This window comes from Rhipicephalus sanguineus, chromosome 1, assembly GCF_013339695.2.
Source record: "Rhipicephalus sanguineus isolate Rsan-2018 chromosome 1, BIME_Rsan_1.4, whole genome shotgun sequence".
In the NCBI taxonomy this organism is placed as follows: domain Eukaryota; kingdom Metazoa; phylum Arthropoda; class Arachnida; order Ixodida; family Ixodidae; genus Rhipicephalus; species Rhipicephalus sanguineus.
Genome location: NC_051176.1, coordinates 270,663,185 through 270,685,863, shown reverse-complemented (window position 1 = coordinate 270,685,863; position 22,679 = coordinate 270,663,185). Strand labels below are relative to the sequence as shown.

The following is a 22,679-nucleotide window of genomic DNA, read 5'->3' as shown; positions in this document are numbered from 1 at the left end:
CTCTTTCTTGAGTGTGATTATCGCCAAGCGTACTCCGATAATTTAGGTGCCTTTGTGTCCCTGGTTCAGTTTTAACGGAGTTCTCACCTGCGCTGCACGGAGTGTCGGCCTTAATTTATGTCTATACTATTAATCTACATTCATATGTTTCGTTGCTATGCTTGTCCTGCCGCCATGTCTTATTGTGGGGTGCCAGTAGAAGTCATGGCCCTCCGAGCCAACATGGCGATGAATTGTGGCTATTGTTCCCCAGATTTGGAACAGCCAAATGTTTATAAGTGTGCCGTATAGGTTTCTGAACGGAAGGTCCGCCATATGGGCAGTGACTTCGAAATTACGGACAAAGGCTGTACAGCTGCCAGGACGCATGGCCCGAAGCTGGGCTCTCAGAAATGTTTTTATCATCTCCTGATACGACTATCTTACTCTGAGTTCGCGAAGGAGAGAAGATGACTTTTAAGGGCTAGTTTTTCTTTGTTAGACACAATATTAACGAGAACTAACAGACAATAATGCCAAGGAAGGTATAGGGGATGTTATTTGTAGTAATTAGCATATAAATGTCAAGAAAGTAAAGTGGACGAAAAGATAACTTGGCATTATTGTCTATTAGTTCTCATTAATATTCTGAATTTGCGAAGCATCTGCATGGGTTGGCCGTCAAGACGTGTGCGTGGTGCTTTGCATTTTTAGTTGCCAGACCCCTTTTGCAAACTACATCACCCATTCAACCAATCAGAAAGCCGTGCAGATGCAACGGTATAACCTGTCAACAGAGCAACGCTCGCTGAAACGCAATTTGTCTCAACCCTACTCTCTCCTTCGTCAGTCACAGGGGATCAAAGGAAAAAAAATGCACCAGGAAATAAATCGGTACAAAACTCAGCTCCCCCTCTCGGTAAAAGTAACCTACTTGATGGTGAATAATTGTGTAACCTGCCAGCTTATGTAGTCCGATTTCATATTTTTTCGTTCACTTTTTCTTCAGTAAAGGTATCCTCAGGGCCGGTATTCACAAAATTTCTTTCGCGTAAGTGCCGTCTACGATCAGCCATCGACAGAGTGGTCGTCACACCAATCGCTATCGTGTCTTCATGGAGCCGGAGTGCTGGCCAGTGCTCTTACGCTAAGAAGCTTTGTGAGGGGCCCATGCACAAGATGAAGCTTTACGCACTTGATAGTCCCTGTGGCTGTGCTCGGCGCCAGCGTAGGAGACGTAGCAGCAGCTGTGCGAAGGCAACACTTTGCCCGGGATGACGTCACCGTCGTGCACCGCACGTCCGATGAAGATGGTCTCCCCGCCGTCTTCACCGCCGGGCACCGCGTTAACCGGTATGTGACTGCCGTGGCACAATACCCACTGGCAGACAGGCTTGTGGCAGTATGCTGCGAGACAATGCGAGCAACGTGTACATTAACCTGGTCGAGATTTGCCCCAATTTATAGAAACTCTCAGCTTTTGCGCTACTGGAAACACCGGGCGTGATTCATGAGGTTGCAGACACTAGGTTTGGAGGAATCAGTGAGAGGGAGAGAGAAGGCTATTTAATAAAACGTAAGCCAATCTAATGAACGACAAGATAATAATTGTTGGGGTTTTACGACCCAAAACCACGATATGATACTGAAGGACGCCGTAGTGGAGGGCGCTTGAAGGTTCGACCACCTGGGGTTTTCTAACGTGCACCTAAATCTAAGTTCACGGTTAGGAAGAACAAGCCAGACTTTAACTAGGAGGCCTACTCTATTCATAGCTTCGCTGTTGTACGCTCGTTGGATAACACGACATGTACATAATGCGTTCCTCCTCATCAGTTAATGCCTTCGTGGGAGATGTGCGTACGGCGAGTGTCTGTCGGTGCGAACTAGACCTCGAACGCGTTACCTTAATTCCGTATGTTGTGTGCTTCGCTTATGTCGCACATGCATGTGGTGCGCGCTGTGCGCATCATTTCATTGTAATTCTTTTGAGGTGCCAGTAGCACGCTGCTTTATAAAACATATGTCCAGTAATCATCCGTCAGTATTTAGGATCAAAGTAAAATTGTTTTCTAATACGATTACGTTTCGAACATAAATGTATACCATAAGTGCGATAGCTAGGGGGTTAATTGAGAAATTATTGCTACTTCTATTTTTTATTACACTAACTGTTCGCAAAATTTGTGTCCAAAGTGCGCGAAGCGCCTGTGCAAGCGCATTTGTATTAAAATCACTGTTAGACTCTGGATATAGTCCGAGAATACCTAAGAATGCAGCGCCAACTACACCGCTAGCCGTCAGTTTGTATGGACGTGCCTGCCCATCACGTTCACTCAATGCCATTACATCTATGTAATGACGAAGTTTTCCGATAATGTCTGTTTTGGGGACGATATTCGCGCACGCGGAGCTGCAGGAGGCAGGTTCAGTGCTGTATTGGGGGCGTTACTTGTTCGAAGTACTTAGGTTGCCCCCCGCCTCCTTTCTTTTCCCTTGAAAAAGCGCAGAAGGCGATACATTATCGAAAGGGACAAATTACATTTTGGGCCGGCATAACTGAAAAATTTCTTGAGCTCAATCTGTTTCTTTCGCACCACCTACCGCTCACGAATCCCTGGCAGGCCCTGGTTGTAGGCAAAGCGATGCCCCGTTCGGACCAGCGACGAAACGCGAGGAAAACACACTGACTAGAAAAGTCACATGATACCGGCCCTGATGACGTAGAGCGCACACGCAGCTACTCTTCACATGTTAAGCATGCTGTGCAAACAGCGAGGATGTTGACCGCGGCCTTGTAATTGCAGCTTGACAGGAAGCAGAGCCGACGAGCGTATCCGCTGGCCGGGGGTCGATGGGTGTAAAACTAGAGATGCTCTAGCGAGCACTGTTTCCATTTCTCTTTCTTTCTTTCTTTCTTTCTTTCTTTCTTTCTTTCTTTCTTTCTTTCTTTCTTTCTTTCTTTCTTTCTTTCTTTCTTTCTTTCTTTCTTTCTTTCTTTCTTTCTTTCTTTCTAGCCTCCACGGTGGTCTATAGTGGTTATGGTGCTTGACTGCTGACCCGAAGGTCGCGGAATCGAATCCCGGCCGCGACGGCCGCATTTCGATGGAGGTGAAATGCTAGAGGCCTATACGTACTTAGATTTACTGCACGTTTTTTAAAAAAACCCCAGGAGATCGAAATTTCCGAAACTCTCCACTACGGTGTCCCTCATGATCATATCGTGGTTTCGGGACGTAAAACCCCAACAATTTTTATTTATTCTTTCTTTTTTTCTTTCTTCAGGGTAATTGGTACATTTTTCACGCACCGTTATGTTCTGCGGCTCAAATTGCATCTTCGTGTTCGTTCCCCTTTCTGAGGCAATATGCGTATATTGTATAATATTTCATTGCTTATGCACTGACAATAAACATGTAACGGGCTATCGAAGAAAGAAGTATGTGAGCAGCAGTGGTTAATGGCAACCCTGTATTGGTCGCCAGCCTGTCAGTATGTGGTCCGGAAGCTAGCACATCACAACCCGCCGGCAGGAAGCGCCTTGCAACACGCAGGCTTTTACGCTTTGTCGTCAATATAACTTAATTACTGCGTGCTGACCACTTTACAGGCTCTGCACTAGTAAATGTGAGTATGAAACTAGTAACTGATTAGCTAATTGTTTTTTTGGTCTTTTCTCGACATACTTCTGCTGTCCAACCGTGCACGAGTACGATGAAAATTGGAGCAAATGGTCATTTCTTTCGTTGATTGAAATTTCGTTTCATGCTTTACAATGCGAATATTGAATTTGAACTTGTGTGCAAGCAAACTTTATTTCGAACACGCGACTTTTCAAGCGATGTGAAAGGGGATGCAACATTATTTGATGTCTTGCTTTTGTGAGCGACAAAAAAAAACGAAAAAGAAGAAAACGAAAATGTTCGCACGTGCGTGTTCTTCCGAAAGTACGCAAGAAACTCGCTGTGCTCGCGCTTGCATTGTACACCTGCTCCATCGCCTTATTCACTGCAGTTCGTGGCTACCGCAGTTGAAAACGCGAATGAATAGAACATTAATTAAACGACGCCTGCGCAGTCCCTATTGCACCAACCCAGCTAGGCAGGCAAGCATGTTGAACGCTGTCTCTCTATGCGACTGCTCCGACGCAGTGGAGACGAGAGCATGCATGTCAGCATTTCTCAAAGTTTCGTCTGAGCCCTGGAACCTGGACCACGAGCTAAAGCGTTGCACTCCAGCTCTGCCGTGCCAACATTTCGTAATGTCACCTTAAAATGACGGCCATTAGTGCCACGACATTTTGTGACGTGACAAATACAACTTTCGTCCGCTTCGTCGAGATTCAGGTAGTTTTGCAACGTGATAAGCAATCGCTTTTATCGTTAAACGACATGCGATGCTTGGAGTTGTGGGTCTTTATTTCTCCGTCGCAATGGTCAGTAGTGCTATCAGGAATTCGACTCAGCGGATGATATTATATAGCTATCTAATGGCTGCTAGAGGCGGTCATGGTACTCAGCTTAAATGTATCGCAGCAGTTTCGAAAGGTAAAGCCTTACATTTGTCATTTTTAAACTGATATAAATATAGTGAAATGGAGATTAAATTTCAGCTTTTTACGACTAGAGCAGAGGAAGGTACGGTGTTTACCGCGTCCGACCTTGTCTGTTGACAATGGCCACACTCATTAGACCAATAACGTCAAAATCATGTACGGTTACGTAGAATGAACATTAACTTGTAATACGCAACTGTGAATTATGCTCCTTTGTGTCATGGCATACAGCCCAGCGACACTTGCTAAGGCACGAACTTAGCTGTCTTTACGTTGATGAAGCATCGCTCATACCATTTGGCTCACTATTATGACACGCACGACTTCTGTCACCGGCTTCGTGGATTACCACCTTGTTCCGCATTTGGTATACTGCGGTTTCATAATTTGTTGAGTTAACTTGTAAAGCAGTGTTTCGTATTAACGTCTACAGACTTTTACTACGACTTACTAGCATATTTTTTTTGGGCAAAATATAACAGGAATGATCATGAGCGCGTAAGGTGGTACTCACCTCCGTAGCAGTCCATGATTGCGGCCTCTTCGCTGTGGGCGCAGGGATGCTGAGTACTGGAGTGAGGCTCGCAGATATATATTAGCTGCTGAGCTGTCGAGACGTGGCGAGAGTATGAACAGATAACTCGACTCATGCAAAAGCGGAAGCGGCGGCAGCGCGCACTCGAACCACCCACCCCCGATGTTTACATTGACTGTCGGTGTCATATTGCCTTTTTACGCGTATAGCTCAGTGACGGGATGAAGCTTGCACTGTGTTTCAAGCAATGCCGCAATTTTTGCTCTCCGTTTATCGCGCTACTGGTTTCATCGACTTAAGTGGATATTTTTTGTGTTTTTTATTAGTCTATAAGTGACCGTCGGTAAAGATGTCAGCCAAAAAGTGCATGTCCTGAAATGTTTATTTATTTATTTATTTATTTATTTATTTATTTATTTATTTATTTATTATTTATTTACTTTCATTACTGCAAATACCCCACTGAAGGAGTTATCACATCGGGGGTTAGCAGTAACCTATAACATACGTACGAAGGTTACTGCAAAAAATGTGGACTTCTTGCTAGCAGCGTACACGTGTGAGTCTTGAAAGTAACGAATGCTGTACATTATGTCCGTATAGCCAAGTTCGGGTGGATGTCCTTAATTTGTGGACATGTTTATTAGGTGTAGCTGTGATTTTTATGTATGTATGTATGTATGTATGTATGTATGTATGTATGTATGTATGTATGTATGTATGTATGTATGTATGTATGTATGTATGTATGTATGTATGTATGTATGTATGTATGTATGTATGTATGTATGTATGTATGTATGTATGTATGTATGTACTGTTGCCGCGCTCGAGGACGCGGGTGCGATTGCCTACTTTGACCGTAACTACTCCATGGATAGCGCGGATTCGACACAGCACAAAGGAAGAACACAGTGCGCGGTGTGCCTGCGCGTGCTCACGCCTAGGGCAACTTTTCTGAATAAGTCCGTTGCGACTAGCGCTTGTCCTGTGCATCTGTGTTCTTTCTTTGTCCTGTGTAGAATTCACACTATCCAGTATTTAAGATTATGAACCAACTAAGCCAGCAACGAATGTATGTAATACTCGATATATTGTTCCGGAGCTCTCGAAACCCAGAGATCGGAGTTGGTGTATGCAGTGGTGAAAACTGGATATATCCCCTTGCAATGCATGACACGGTGACTATACGATATTGACACATTGACACACACGTTTATTCCTTGTAGTAATGCGCGCGTTCCTTTTACATGATCGCATCTTCGCGAGTAATTTTCGTTGGCTCTGTTAAAGCGAACTACTCCTCGGGTTCACGCTTGATTATTCGTTCAGGAGGAAGTCAGGCTTCTTTTCGTTTCGCGCAATTCAACAGATAAGGCCCAACTGTATCTGCTCTTTCAAGGGATAGTGAAATGTCTGCTGCAGCGCGTGATACGCCGGCAACTTAGATAGCGCGAGGCTTTTGGTCTCGCGCTATCCGCGCCGTGGGCTCTGAGCCATAACTTTTACCGTGGACCATCGGCTGTATCCAATGGCGCCTACACTCTAAAAAATACCATGGTTAATGTCACGCTAAACTGTAAATTTAAGCGTGATGCACCTGTAAATGAGCCGTGGATGACGTTTCAAGCCCCACGTGACCAAAAGTAAGCGTGCGGTTCCTTCAGGTCAGCGTGAGGGCAAGGCTGCGTGCCGTGATTCTCTCATGTGCAGGCGTGGGCCAGCCGTGTACGCGTGTGCAACGGATATCACACGCTTACAATCCCGCGGCGGACACGCGTAAACATTTGCCGTCACGCATATAGAAATCCTAATATGGGAGCCGCGATAAGCGGCGCCGTCTGCCCGAAGGGCGAGCGTTCTCAACGATGAACATGACGAGGCGCATTCGCCTCGCCTTCTTCCCGCGCCTGTTGCGTCGAATACGGGACTTTACTTCGGAAGGCTCTCGAAGGGCGCGCTTCTGAAATGCTGCGTTTGTTGCGGGTACTTTGGGTTGTAACACCGTTCAGGCACTTCAAGGCAGAGATTTCTGCCATGTTTACTTCCGTAGACATTCTTGGCGTGCAACGCGGGCGTTGCAAGCACACGGATTGTGATTGTGCCGAGTTCATGCGAGAAAACCCGCCACGGTCTAATGGTTCTGGGGCAGCCATTCCCCACGGATGGTGTGTATACTGCGGCCACTCAGTGGCGATTCACGGACGGTTGGAGTATATAGGTAAGAACGTTAGTTATCTTTCTGTCGTACTCAATGACAGCAAACATTAAGGATTTGCAACGGTTTCTTGTGTCAGCTTATCACATGGGTTGTGCGAAATGTACATTTTTTGTTTAATGCCTATCTGCCAAAATGTGCCTATTTTGTTTAGCGGGGGGCGAGAACTTTCTATGGGAGCAATAACTGTGTTAGAAACAAAAATTATAATCGTCATCATGCTTTTGTAAACAGTTTCAAGGCGGAACCAGTGAATTCCTCAGAGGTGTGTTTGTTGTGGTCAAGTACCGAACGGAAAAGTAAGAAAACAGCGCGTTAAGGCACTTTATTTCCGAAAACGTGTGCTTTTTTTTCTTTGTGTCAGTATTGTGTTGCGCACATGTCACTTGCCTCCTCGCTCATTGATATCTGCGATTTTAATAACAAGTTGTCTTTTGGAAGGCAGCACTTAAGGTATATTTTTCTTTTGTAGTTCGTGCCTTGTCTTATTAGGTTTCACTGTGGTATAGCATGCAACAGGCTCAACGTTCCGTCCTCTTCAAGAACCCAATAACTGTCACGATTACAACGCGAGGTTATTTGAGAAATTTTTTTGCGCAGCACATTATCCGGTTTGCATTTACAGAGGCTATGCTATGTGTCTATGCAGTTCACAAAAATTGATCACCGACGCATCAGACGCTGTCCGGCGATGGAAGTACAACGATCTCGGTAGGTGCATTGCTGAAAAATATCCAGACATGGCGTGGGACGTTTCAAGCCCTGGAACACGTCTTCGGTTCAGTGGAAGGAATAAATGGGTAAGCAATATAGCACACGTATAGAACTGCTCGCAACTTTCGTCTTTTTATCTGCTTTTTAGGGCATGTTTATCTCTCGCCTGTCAGAGGCGAGGCGAGGACTGACGTACAGGCAACGACAGGCTGCGGAGAAACTGAAGCAGCTAAGCACCAAAGCTAGAGCAGAAACGAGAGCTGAAGAGTATTCTTCGGAATCTGCAGTTCTGATTTTGCAGGCAAGTGAAATGGTATAAGTGAGGCTGAGTTGCTATAAACTATATTTGTAATACTTCTAAGACTAATTATGCCTTATTATAATATTTTATATTTTCTTTGTAAAAAGCATTTCAAGAGCTTTTACAAGTGCTTGCATGTATCACTTGCAAGGCAGCGTATGTTTGAGGGGTGTGAAGGCATCCAGTCTCACTCTGGATGACATTTGTTCTATAGAACAAATGGCTACTACTGTACACAAGTATACTTGTGTACAGTAGTAGCTCGTTGTGAGTTACTGGAGTCTGTTATTTTTAGCTCTTTTACCCGTGGAGCAAGTAGTTATTTCAAAGATCAAACACATGTGTTCTCGGCAAACAACACTATTTCAGAGTAAAACTTCAAAAGCTAAGTAATTTTAATACGTTTTGGGCAACTTCGTATAATTTTCTTAATTCACAGAAAAAAAAGCAGATTGCAATTTTCCCCTGTTCATTGCAAAAAAGAAATTCCATCGTTTGATATCCTCTATAGCTGAACGTACAAGGCGTTGAAAATGTGAGCTTCACTGTACAACTTTATTGCAGAGGTTCGTTTTGTATTTCCCTTCACTTCTGTTTATTTTTTTCTTTAACAGACCTTAGAAAGAGAAGCTGCTTCTGATACAGATATATCCATTGAGCGTATAAAAATGCTGATGAAGGCATCCTTTACCGTCCGACGTCAGGAAGCACTGAGAGTGATGCCCACATATATGCTACACGAAGAATTGGTATGGAAAACATTTATATCGTTTGGGACACCTTATGTAGCCGATGTGTGATAGTGTTCACAGCTTGTGACGGGCAACACGGTACACAGAAAACTCATGTCATGTTCAGAATTCATACAAACATTCTGCTTCAGCATGCCACCTAAACATTTTTCAGGCTTACTGCGGTTTTCGCACATAGCCTATTACAAAATGTAAACGAAATTACTTTTTATTCGTAGCTGATTGTGCCCAGATAAGTGCATGCAGGATAACATTGCGGTCAAATTATAAGTTTCCTTCTTCATTGCGTTAAGAACTGAGCATATGTATTTTAGCGCCTTCCCGCTTGAAGTGAAAACGTTTTGTTCAATACGTGGTCGGTTATGTTTGTACCTTTAACCTTCGTTTTTAAGGCACACATGAACTGAAATCACAAGCTGCTTTTTGTCTCGCCTATATGCATTTCGTGCACTGTTCTTTCCTTTTTCAGGTTGCATTTGAAAGCGAATTGATGTTTGGACGCAGGATTGAAGAAAATGAGCAAAAATTGAAAAGGTTCCTTGAGGTCGCATCAAAAGTACTAAAATTTACTGAGCCATCATACGTCTCTTTAGACACGTACCTGCGACCCAGGTTTGGAAAGCATGCTCTCATGGCTACGGTGAGTCGAGCTCATTCTCTGTACTGGTTACTTTTAAAAGCTTCCGAACTGAAACATTGTCAAAGCAGTTACCAGCAGAAATTCGAGAAACGGATTCAACGTTAATGCGGTCAAAAAAGTTGGCACAGCTTGCACCAAGTCCCGTAAGATTGTGTCATAGCAGAGCTCTTTATTATCTTTATTTTTTGTCTGTGTCTTTCTATGTATTTCTCTGTTGTGCCTGAATGCAAACCTCGACAATAACAGCCTTGTGTAAAACTGCTATACCGCGTATGTGCCAGATATTGCGGGAATACCTTCCCTCACCGCACTGGTACACTAGAATTTATCCAGGGAACATACGGGCGGCGCAAAGCGATTAGAGGGTGGCTTTGCAGCTTCTCTTATTACCAACTACACAAATTGCTTGGGTGGGGGTTGAGCGCATGCCGGTTCATGATAATTATCAATTTCTGTACGACAGACGGCAAACCTCGACCATAACAGCTCTACCGTAAAACCTAGCGATCAGTAGTTTCATTTACTGCGTAATTGAGATTTGTTTGCCACCTATGAAGCATTATTCTTTGTTTAATGGGATATTTTCTTACAGACATCTCCAAGTGATTATATTGGACCGTGCATAGTCTGGGGGGAAAGGAGACTCCTTATTTGTGGCAGAGAGAAGGAAACCATTGAAATGAGTAAAGACAAGTCTCTAGAGAAGGCACTTGTGATGTGCCTTTGCCTTTACTATAAAAGACCTCACATATCCAGCTGTGTATGGCCAGCTGCTTGGAATCGTCCAATCGATCATTAAGCCGGGCTGCAGCAAGGAAATGTCATGGGCCAACACAAGATTGAGAAGTTTGTTCACTTCGTTGAAGATATAAGAGAGAGAATAAACGTTTATTAACTGTTCTTAAATTTAACTAAATTGGGTGGTGCCCTTCGTCCAGGGCTCCACTGGCTATAGCGGCTCGCCGGGCCTAGTCCAGGGTTGCCAGTTGGCTTCCCAAGGCCTAATTCGAGAGTCGCGCCTCCCACGACCAGTGTGGTAATGTGTGTGTTTTTATGAGTGCAGAGTTTGCCGCAGCAGGACGCGAGGGACAGCTGTATGTAATATGCCTGAGTGTTGGTATCCCTCCGCACCAGGGGCACTCGTCGCGATATTCAGAGAGGTGTATCTTCGAAAGTGTGTGTAGGTTGGGGTATGTGCTAGTCTGCAGGCGGCGCCAGTATCTAGACTGCTCTCTGTTCAGTTTTGGGTGAGGTGGTGCCATGGTGCGTCGCTCAGCCGATGCAGATATAAAGAGACGATGTATGCCAACTTCAGCATCCTCAACATTATGAAAATGTTTCAGCGCTCACCTCTAACTATACTCGAGCCATCGTTTATTTTAGCCATCGTTTTGTTACATCACATTTTTGGAGCAAATAAAAGCAAAAAAAAAAGAATATATATATATATATATATATATATATATATATATATCTATATATATATATATATATTATATATATAATAACCTTCGCGTTTCTTTGACGAAAACGTCAGGGAAAAATAATTTCGAAAGGTATTTTTAGTCAAGAACGCGAGAAACAATGTTTAATGGGAAAAATGCTGTAATGTCGTCCGAGACATACTGCGCATGGTTCGCTATCTTTGAACGCGCAGCGTGTCACAGCGCGCACATGTTTGAGAGGGCATTCGATCGCCCCTTCGGACAAAAAAAAAAGGTTGGGGCTTGTTCACACCTTATATTGTTTTGCATCCTTCAAATGGACCACGGCTTACCAAAAGCGCGTGTTAGTAAGTTTGAGCATCCTTCGCGGTATTATCTCGCGCAATTTCTCTGCAGGACATTCAGCACTTGTCAAGTTCACAAGGTGGAGAGGAAAGAACAGCTTTCTGAGCAAAGCTTGCTTCGAAGAAGTGGCCCTCGCCGGCATCGACCGGTGCTTGAAGCAGACCGCAAGGGAGAGACGGGAAAGGGAGTGGCGTCACTCCAGCACTCCGTCTCTTTCCTCCTTTGGCGAGGATAATCGGCGCCGTTTTTAAGCGTGCACAGCCGTCACGCCATGATAAGCGCGGGAAAAGTGGTTCGTATGTCACGCCTGCTATGCGTGAAGAGTATGGCGCTCATCACTCTTAGTAGGCGTGATCGGTAAGCGTGGAGAAATATCACGCATACTTTAGGCGTGTAAAAAAACCTTAAAACACACGCTTAGGTAAGCATGGGATTTTTTAGAGTGTACATGCAGGAAGAGAGCGGCAGATTTATTGCCTCCACGTTTTTCTCTCCATAGGCTTTGTAATATGGCATACATCGGCTCACTTGTGTGACGTTGCGCCGGCTTAGGCCCATTCATTTCGCGACACGTTCTGAACCATAGTATAAGAATCATGGAACAACTTCAAACCGCCAAAAACAAGGACAGACGAAAAAGAGTGGACACTCTGTCCCTGTTTTTGGCGCTTTGAAGTTGTTCCTTGATGTCTTACAAAATCGCCCAATTCTTCCGGGCTTATAAGCTTAAAGTATAGGAACCGCTGCACCTCAGTGGTTCGTTTTGATAGTGCGGCATGGTGGCGTCTTTACGTGGCCATTCGAGACGCACGGTGCAATTTCAGCGTTTGATATGTCGCTTCAGAAGAAATTACGCGCTTTCTGCTAGAAATACCTGCTTCGCTCTTTGCACAAGCACGAAATAGCTCTGAAATGGCGCTGAACCGGGCGTGGATGAGTTCACAAACATCTGGGTAGATCAAACGGTTCACCAGTGCAGCTACGAGGTGTTGCGTGTGTGCCAGAATGTCCACTGTGCCATATGCAACAAAATGTAGCTTTTTTTTCTTTTTTTTTGCAAGAAAGGGTTAATTCAATCAATTACAAAAGAACTGCTGATTTTATCTTCAACCACGCAAACGAAATTATGTACACCCAGTTTTTTCTTAGAAGCCTTTCGAAGGACTGAATTGCAGGAATGTGCAGGCGCGAATTCTTAGCGGTCTTCGCTGAAAACAGCTCTTGTTCTTACTCGATGTATATCTTTCTGTAAAGGAAATTTTGGCGCTGTTATTGTCATCTTCATTCGAAAAGGGATATGACTTGCGTTGTTGCTGTTTTTTGTAGTCGTCGTCGTTGTTGTTATTGTCGTTGTTGCTAATGTTGTCGAGCCGCTGGTCACACTCGATGACAGAATGGGTATTATGACCGCCAGTGAGACTTACTTAATAGTAGCATATAGGATGGCGGATGGGAAAAGAGAAGGGAAAAAAATAAATCAATCTTCCTGCCCCACTACTCTCGTACAGCCCCATGACTTTGCCAGAATACGCTTCCGTGCGTATGCAGCGCACCTTCGTCACGGAAAATCTCCTTTCTACACAGTTGTCCAGAACCAACAATATGGAGCTTAGGGGGACCTCATTGTGCAACAAAGGCAGCATAATTACCTCGCACCAATGTGTGAGCACACGGGCCCTTCGTATTTCACTCTCCCGCAGAGGCATGTACAGCTCCCACATCTCTAAAGCGGAAGCTTCGAAACAGAAAAAACATTCGAACCGCGGGTTAACCGTCGTGGGCGAAAACGATGGAGGTAAAGCCGCGTGTAGCGAATGCTTCCACCTTCCGAAAATACGAGAGGCTCTATGTATAAATAATTTAATTTGCATGCAGCTCATTACGCAATGGCCCGCCTAGAATTCTTAATTGCGGCGAATATTGCACCGGAACGGAGCAGGAAAATTAGGTCTTACATCGATTGCGCTTATGCATTTATCATTTCATGATTTATCGTCACACGGATATTGCACTGATAAGGAACAATAGCGGTCACCGTGGAATATTCGAGTTCCGAATTCGCGTTGCCAAGGCGCCCATATTGCCGGTGAAGCAGCACAGAGCTTGAAGGTGACGAGGCCGGCCAACCAGCGATTCTTCACCAGCATTCATAAAAGATGGAGTGTTTCACTGTATGAGCTCCTGGAAAAGACGCTCGATGGCAGGCGCCATTTCCCAAAGAAAAGCGAACGAATGCATGTCAGCCGTTGTCGAAGTGTTGCCTGCCACAGCAAGGCAAGGCAAGGCTCTTCTGCGGTCGCTGCAACGTGCTGTCCTGAGCGCTTCCAGTCCTTCCACTGCGCATAAGCGGAATCTGCAAGACCGATCGTCAGCATTTCAATTTCAATTGTAATTGTTTCTTTCACTGTTCTAGTATGAATGCTGAATAATTTTCAGAGTAATATATATTTTATGTGTACTGAAACCAAGGGCTAATGTCGGCTTACAGCATGTTGTCCTCATATGGGGACACATCGAAAATGTGATACAGAGGTTCTTGATTACTTGAAATAATATTTTTTTCATGCTCCTTGCGTCCCCTAGTAACACTTTTAGGCCAAAAATATTTTTTATCCTCTGGATTTATTTCATGCATAAGACGGTTAACAGTTCCAGCGAAATTAACATAAACATATGGGCGTCTTTTGCGACTCTTGCAGTTCTCACTGATGTCACTATTTCTAGGGTTTTATGCTGCCATACGAGATGCTCGCAAAAAGTTCTCTTCGCATATTCCGATTATTTCTTTCTAGCTTCCACGGCGGTTTCCTCTGGTGTGTGTGAATTACCTCCTCAAGGGTGGGCAAGCCCGATACGCAAACCTTGGATAAATGCGCAATTGCTACAAATGATAACAAGAAAGAACAAAATCTATCACCTGTTTATAAAATGCAGGAGTGCTGAACTGTTTATTTACTTCGAAAAATTTAGAAATAAGCTCAACGCTGAGCTAAAGCAGGCAAATAATAAGTACTACGAACACTTATTTGATAAAATAAAGAACGACCCTAGGAAGGTTTGGAATGAAGTAAGAGCCCTCACTACTATGAAAAGACAGAGCGCTGACATGAACATAAAGACAACCACTGGCGTGTTGACAGGTACAGTAGCAGCAGCTGCCTTGAATGAATATGTTGTTTCCAGTGCCTAGTATCTTGATAAGGAGGAACACATTACCACAAATATTGCGAACGATTTCAGCTTCTCTAACTCAGTGATACTTACACCTGTTACCATGGGCGTAGGCAGGGGGGTGCAAAAGGGGCACTTGCCCCCCTCAAGCCACACTGGCACTTGCCCCCCACCCAAGCTATGCCAGCTCTCTCTCTCTCTCTCCCCCCCCCCCCTCCCCCAGCCGCGATGTAACACGGGCTTGCACCCCCCAAGGAAAAATCCTGCCGACGCCCATGCCTGTTACCCCTGCCAGCACCTCCTCTATTTTTTCAGTGCCTGGGCGAACGCTCTCCTCGGGCCGTCGAGCGCGCGCTCCGCCTCCGCTCGCCCCTGCCGCGTGGTGGCTCTGTGCGAGTAGACTGCGATAGGCTGGCACTGAACGACCGCGCGTATTGCGAAGCTCACGAATTCGTGTTTGCATCTGAATTTAATTGCATTCGTGCTTCTATGAGGCTTTCGCGGGTACAGGGGGATGGAAAGAAACACGAACATACTGGCGCGCTGTTTTCATCACGCTCTGACCGTGGTGGCAATAAAAAGATGCTAGATGGTTTTGATTGTATCATGGATGGCTCCGTCTTTTCATCAATAATCCAGGCTACAACTACTTGAAAATAAATTCGAAACAGCAAGAAATGTAGATGCCACATGTTCGCGTTTCTTTCCATCCCCACTGTACGTATTCCGAAGATACACTTGTTATTGCCTTGGCGATTCTGACAATGAAATGTCAGGTTTTGATAATGACAGCCATGGCAGCTGTGAAATCGATTGGCCTAACGAATCTATTCTAGTGACAAAAGGCGATGTTTTTCTTGTCAGTTTTAGAAAAAAGAATTGACGTTCATTATATCGGTGGAGTCAAGAGGAGGAATAACCTGTCAGCGTCAGTGGGCACTTCCTGCGGAATAAGGAAAAGAGCTCAAAGTTTTACTGTCCTCCTAAGAAAGATATGGGGACTTTTCCAATTATGGACATCGTGATGAAGATTTGTCAGTGTCAAAATCTATAGGGGTGGCAATGTTTGTGGGACCCTGTTTAATGTTTGGTGTTGAACTATGAGCTTATAACGGTCGCTGAAGACGTTTGGACCACTTTGTTACATATGTCCCACTCCTCCCAAGTGACGTCCCAACCCACCAACACAAGAGGGTGGAATGGGACAGATTTTAGCTATTGCAAACTATTTTTTTACAGCCCAACCTGGACTGGTAGTAACTAGTGCGTCTCAGAAGTTTTACAGCTTGTTTAGACATGTATTATAATACATCAAACATCGTTCTGCGTTCAAGCTCAACAAAGCTAAAAACATAATTGTGAAAAGTGTCCCAATCCTCCCGACTCTCCCCTACTCTACTGTGGTAGAGCGATGAACCTGTCCCGAATGCAGGTAATCTTTCTTTGTGTTTAGAAAAATGGTTGACTATTTGGAGTACTCTGTTAGAGGACAGCTGTGTGCAGCTGTCCCTGTTTAGACGATCTACATCAACTGTACTGTTTAGAAAAAGTTTATTTACACTATGTACATATACTAGAACCCGACGACATTCTGTTAATCGGGGTTACATACACATCGGCGCAGTTTCGCGCCACGTCAAACGTCACTATCGTGTGATGAACGCATCATTACTGTAATATACTTGACAGACGTGACATGAAGTACAAAGGAAAATAAATACACCGAACACAAGATGAATACTTAGAAAAGTTTCGCGTATCCGAGGCCGGCTCTCACATTTGGGGATTTCCTCAAGCAATAGTTTTGATGGTGTGCAGGTCGCTATGCCGCGGCGGCTAACGTTGGAGCGGTGGCCCCTGTCACGCGCCCGCACGTGACATTGCTGGTGGATCGCGAGTCGCACACCATCAGGGACGTTGACAGAGAGAAAAGCCACTCGGAAGCTCGCGCTGGCTTGCGATTGATTCTGTTGGCTCGAGATTACCAGCGCTACACATACGCGCTTAAGTGCTCCGTCTGACGCCAAATCCATACCGTACTTGACGCGCCTTTTATCCCAGTGCCCCGGACAGATGTTTTCCACGTTTTGTGGGGATGTCCCGAACCCCTGGTGGCAGACCCCATTCACAACCTTTCCCTTTCCGCGTAGGAGACCGCTCTTCGAGCCACCAGCTCTGATGATCCGCTCTGGCTGGTTTACCCGACCTACATAGAGATGTCGGCCAGGTGGCTCTCGGACACTTAGGGACTCAACCATGTTTAAATATATTTAATATAGCTTTAACCACCACTGCGCATACAAAAAAAAATAATCTTTAGGCGACCTTAATGTTCAATATAAATGGCTTTAATGACACTAGTCTCTGAGCGTTTGGCGGAACTTTGGTTCACTTGAGCAGAGTTTATAGGCCAACTTTTGGTCATCAACTTGCATAGCTTCGGTGTACACACACAGTACACTGGAACCGGGCTTGTTCGCCGTCGTTCACTTCAGTGAGTCAACTAATGAGTGAAAGAAGAATGTTCTGGAGCGGGTATGTTCCATCTTGATGACCCACACCCACAAGAAAAAAAAAAGAAGTCAGACAGTGCCCCAGGCGAAACGTATCGTCATCTTTATCGCCTTCTTCTTTTGCTTCTCAGTCAATATTTTTGGACCCCCCTCCATTCCCCCGAAAGCTTCGTGCACCTCACGGGAAGCGGCATGTACTTTCACGTGGTTTTTTTCCTATTTATTTATAGATAATGTACACCGACGGTTTCACTGTGGACAGGTCATTCAAGCATTTATATTCGGAATCCGCTGTTACGGTGTAGATTTTGTCAATCCCTGCTTTAGTTTATCGCTGTTTCTACGTTGTGTGTTTTTCTAAAAACTACTCTACCTGAGTTCATGAAGGTTTATAGTTTTGAACATGTCATTGCTCTATAGCGACAATGTTAACTCTAGATCGCAATCGCGAATCTATAATTTAGGATTTACTTCCAGCATTCATTGTTTGATTCGACTGGTAATGTTGTGAATATGTACTGTCATGTCCACAATGGATATACTGTGAGAACTTTTCGTCTGGTGTTCTCTTTCTTGTTTACCACGGATATTTTTCACATTAATAATAATAATAATAATAATAATAATAATAATAATAATAATAATAATAATAATAATAATAATAATAATAATAATAATAATAATAATAATCAATCAAACAATTATTTAATGTGCCCAGGAACAACCGTAAGGCCTTTGTACTGGTGCACAAAAAAAAAAACAAAAAAAACAAAGGAAACATTCATAATAATAATCAATCAATCATTTATTTAACGTGCCCAGGAACAACCGTGAGGTCTTTGTGCAGGCGCACGCAAAAAAAAAACAATAAAAATAAAGAATACAATAGAGACAGTATTCAGAAATAAAAAGAGCAAAAACACGTAGACAAAGAAAAATAAACACAAAAGGGGAGGAGTAAAATAAGACAATATGAGAAATATTAAAGGGGAATAAAAAATTAGATTGCACATATACAACTATGCGGGAAGACGGAGAAGGGAAGACTTTGTACATTGTGCCATACTATGTCAAAACAGTGCAAAGCTCGGATAAAAACAATCATTGTGGACTATGAAAAACGTCAAGATCAAGAAAATTAATAGTATAAAGACTTTGTATTCTGTGAACGGTAGAGTGTTGGAAGAAGCAGGCAATAATAGTAATCAATCAATCAATCAATCAATCAATCAATCAATCAATCAATCAATCAATCAATCAATCAATCAATCAATCAATGATTTATTTAACGTGCCCAGGAACAACCGTAAGGTCTTTGTGCTGGCGCACGCAAAAAAAACAATAAAAATAAACAATACAATACAGACAGTTTTCAGAAATAAAAAGAGCAAAAACACGTAGACAAAGAGAAATGAACACAAAAGGGGAGGAGTAAAATAATACAACACGAGAAATATTGAAGGGGCATAAAAAATTAGATTGCATATATACAACTATGTGGAAAGACTGAGAAGGGAAGACTTTGTACATTGTGCCACACTATGTCAAAACAGTGCAAAGCTCGGATAAAAACAATGATTGTGGGCTATGAAAAACGTCAAGATCAAGAAAATTAACATTATAGAGACTTTGTATTCTGTGAACGGTAGAGTGTTGGAAGAAGCAGGCGGGTACATGAAACGGTCTGTTCTCTCTGGTTAACTTACGCGGAATTCGAAAATTTACACAATTGAGAAGTACAGGGCAGGATATGATACCGTGGACTAGCTTGTAAAGAAATAAGAGATCAGAGCGATTTCGTCGGCAGTGAAGTGATGGCAGTGATAATAATTCAGCAGTACTTGAACGAGATCCAGAGTCATTTTTAGCAAAGCGATGGTTATATATGCTGAGGAATTTTTTCTGGACTCGTTCTATGGTGTTACCGCTGGATTGAGCAATGCCATTCCATATCACGGACGCATACTCAAGTTGCGGAAGACATATTGCCGTGTACAATTTGTGTAGGGCCATGGGAGACCTGAATTCTCGAGATATTCTACAAACACATCCGAGAGAACGAAGGCCCCGCATAGCAGCACGCTTAACGTGAGAAGAAAAGTTTAACGCGCTGTCAACAACAACACCAAGATCACTGATTTCATAAACCTTGCATAACGGCACAGAATTGACAGAGTATTGAAATGACACGCTAGATGTTTTGCGAGTGATAGACATGAATTTTGTCTTCGAGGTATTTAGAGAAAGGTTATTACCGTCGCACCATTCGGAAAAGGAGCGCAAGTCTGACTGCAGCAAGCCACAGTCGTTAACTGAATGAATTTCCTTAAAAATCTTGATGTCATCGGCATACAAGAGGAAAGAAGAATTACGAATGGCAAAAGAAACATCATTAACGTAAATTAAAAATAGGAGTGGGCCTAATACCGACCCTTGAGGGACCCCACTAGTCACTTTATACAAAGAAGACGTTTGGCCATTTACGGCAACATAACAATATCTATTGAGCAGATAGCTCTGCAGGAGATTCACAACTGACAAGTCAACATCAAAGTGCGCAAGTTTAACCATAATCAGCGTGTGGCTGACTACGTCAAAAGCCTTGCTCAGGTCACAGTAAATTACGTCAACCTGTCCTCTCTGAGAAATAGGTGTGGAGATCTGCGTCATGAAACTAGCAAGATTTGAGGTAGTTGAGCGGCCAGCGAGAAAACCATGTTGATTAGGAATCAATGAGTATTTCACACTAAAAGACAATACGTCGTGAAGAGCCAGCTCGAAGATCTTTGATGTGGCACATAGTAGAGAAATCGGGCGATAATTAGAAGCATCTGTTTTAGAGCCCGACTTAAATACTGGAAAAACACGAGCAGTTTTCCACATGCTTGGAAATGTGGAAGTGTCCAGGCAGTTATTAAATATCGTAGTTAGTACTGGGACAAATATACTACCATAAGCTTTTAGTATGGCGGAGGGGATGCCATCTGGCCCACATGATAAGGATGGTAATAATAATAATAATAATAATAATAATAATAATAATAATAATAATAATAATAATAATAATAATAATAATAATAATAATAATAATAATAATAGTAAAAGTCACCGTTTCACTGCAACAAACTGTAGTGTTACACGCAGTGAGCCTGGCAGCTAACTGTTTTGTATCTGATCTCGCGTAACTATAAAACGCTGGTGTAAGAGGATACGGCCGCTCCAGGGAGCGATGCTCGCCGCATAGCCACTTCGCGTTGAAGCGCAGCACGTAGAAGGGTATACGAGCCGCCCGCTGTGATTGCTTTCGAGATAGCGCGCGCGCCAGCGATCGCGACCACGCCCCTAGGTTCAAAGTTTAAAGTGGCTGCTTGCGCGATAACCCCCCCCCCCCTCCGCCCCCACCTCGTGTCTTTTCATGGTCGTTAAAGACGAGCGGGGCGTTTCCTGTCTGCTTTGACGGCAGGCCTCCCGAGCGGGGTCATGTTATCGCATGCACCCTCCGAGCGACGGAAATGGGCCGGCTCGTTTGACCTCCGCTTCGGCCGCGTTCGTCGCCCCTGCTCGCGCACTTTTACCCGCGGTAGAACATACAATGCGCGGGGGATCTTATCAAATTGGACTTCATATCGGAAGGACATGACGGCGACGGCAAAAGCTCATCGAGACTGTCCATATAATTGCTATCGCAATAATAATAATAAATACCAGCCGACCCAGAAAATGAGACGCTCCAAGGTAACCGTGCGATGCCCCCAGTGTAGTTATATGGCTGTACAGGCAGAGTTCTGCCGCAAAAGATGTTAACTTTAAAAATATGTGCTCCAACGAAGTGAAGCGACGGTTTTCTGCTCAATTGTAGTGTCAATAACAGTGGCACTGTTCTGGGAGTGCTGAGAAGAGAAGGGTGGTTCGAGGTGTGCGTCTTCAAGGCTGGGATCCCGTACTTCATAACTACACGTACAAAAAAAAGCAAATGAAGTCCACCGTAGTATCACTACCTAATTCGACTAGAGGCTCGCTCGAGTCCCGGTGCTTGAAGAGATCTTTGAACAGGCAATGTCGCTGTGCCCCAGCGGCAATCCCTGTTCAAGAATTTTTTTCCCCTCTATTATGAGTGGCGGCACACAAAACTTAGCGTCCTTTGGTACTGTGCTGTCCCATATAAACGACATTCCCACTGTGACACGCTCGTGACTACTGGGAATATGGCAGTGGTCCAATCGGCCACTTTATTCGGTCTTCTAAGATTCTTTAAAGCCATGTTCATGTAATCAAAACGCCCTTCGCGCGTACATAAATATACGCCGCGAACAAGGAGGTGTCACGTGAAGAAGTTGGATACATACAGGCATTCCCAAATCAGAACGGAACATGAGGTTGAACGTCGCAAAGCGGCACAGGCTGTGAAAGACGCCATATTGGAGGGCTTCGAATCATTTCAACCACCTGGGCTTATTAAACCCGCGCTAAAATCGCACAGTATACACGGGCCTCTAGCATTAGACTCCATCGAAATGTGACCGCTCGGCCGGGTCGAACCCGAGCCTTTTGGGTCAGTAGCCGAGCAGGCAAATAGTGATGACACCCGGGGCGAGATGTTTAGGTGATTGTGTGGCATTTTACCATCGAAATGACAAGAATAGCTATAAACATTTTCCCGGCATTGTCAATAAATATCTAATGTCTTGTGAAGCAACTGCAATTAAATAATAGCGTGCCCGCAGGCATTGTGGCTAGCTTAGAAGGACATGCACATGACGTAATCAGCGTAAGAACATCAGGAACACGGCAAAACTGACGGCCCGCTCCTTCTTTCTTTCTGTCTACCTTTCTATGCGTGCACCTGAATCTAAGCACACTTGCGTTTCGCCTCCATGGGAATGTGGCCGCCGTGGCTGGGAATGGAAACCGAGCCCTGGAGCTTACAGCAGCGCGACATCTTGACCAGTTACCACAGCGGGTACGGATTTAGACTGCAATGTACTCTACTGTTGGAGAGCAATAAACCTGTCCGCAATGCAGGCAATCTTCATTTGTGTTTAGAAAAATGGTTGACGATTTGGTTGACGACTCTGTTAGAGGAGAGCTGTGGACAGCTGTGTGCAGCTGTCCCTGTGTAGACGATCTACCGTACAACACCGAACACAAGGTGAATACTTAGAAAAGTTCCGTATATCTGAGGCCGGCTCTCATATTTGGGGATTTCCACACGCGATAGTTTTGATGGTGTGCAGGTCGCTATGCCACGGCGGCTAACGTTGGAGCGGTGGCCCCTGTCACGCGCAGGCACGTGACATTGCTGGTGGATCGCGAGTCGCACACCGTCAGGGACATTGACAGAGAAAAAATCACAGCATATCCACGAAGTGAATGATGATGAAGGAGCTTGCTCCAGAGGTCAAATCCGGTAAACCGTGAATCATCTGTACATCTGCTCAATCATCATCATATAAAAAAGTGACACGAGAGTTGTGGTTTGATTGTATATACACATTATATACACAATGTTTG

The 22,679-nt window shown here is 44.3% G+C and overlaps 1 long non-coding RNA gene and 1 pseudogene across 1 annotated transcript in view; both read right to left on the bottom strand.

Annotated features, from left to right (window-relative positions):
* LOC119382833 (uncharacterized) overlaps positions 1-22,679 on the bottom strand; it is an 85,649-nt pseudogene that overhangs the window by 42,459 nt on the left and 20,511 nt on the right.
* The window catches only part of LOC125756861 (uncharacterized), a 38,398-nt gene continuing 18,184 nt past the window's right edge, over positions 2,466-22,679 (bottom strand). Inside the window, exon 2 of the long non-coding RNA XR_007414815.1 lies at positions 2,466-2,579. This is a non-coding gene — a long non-coding RNA (uncharacterized LOC125756861). The remainder of the gene's footprint in view (positions 2,580-22,679) is intronic.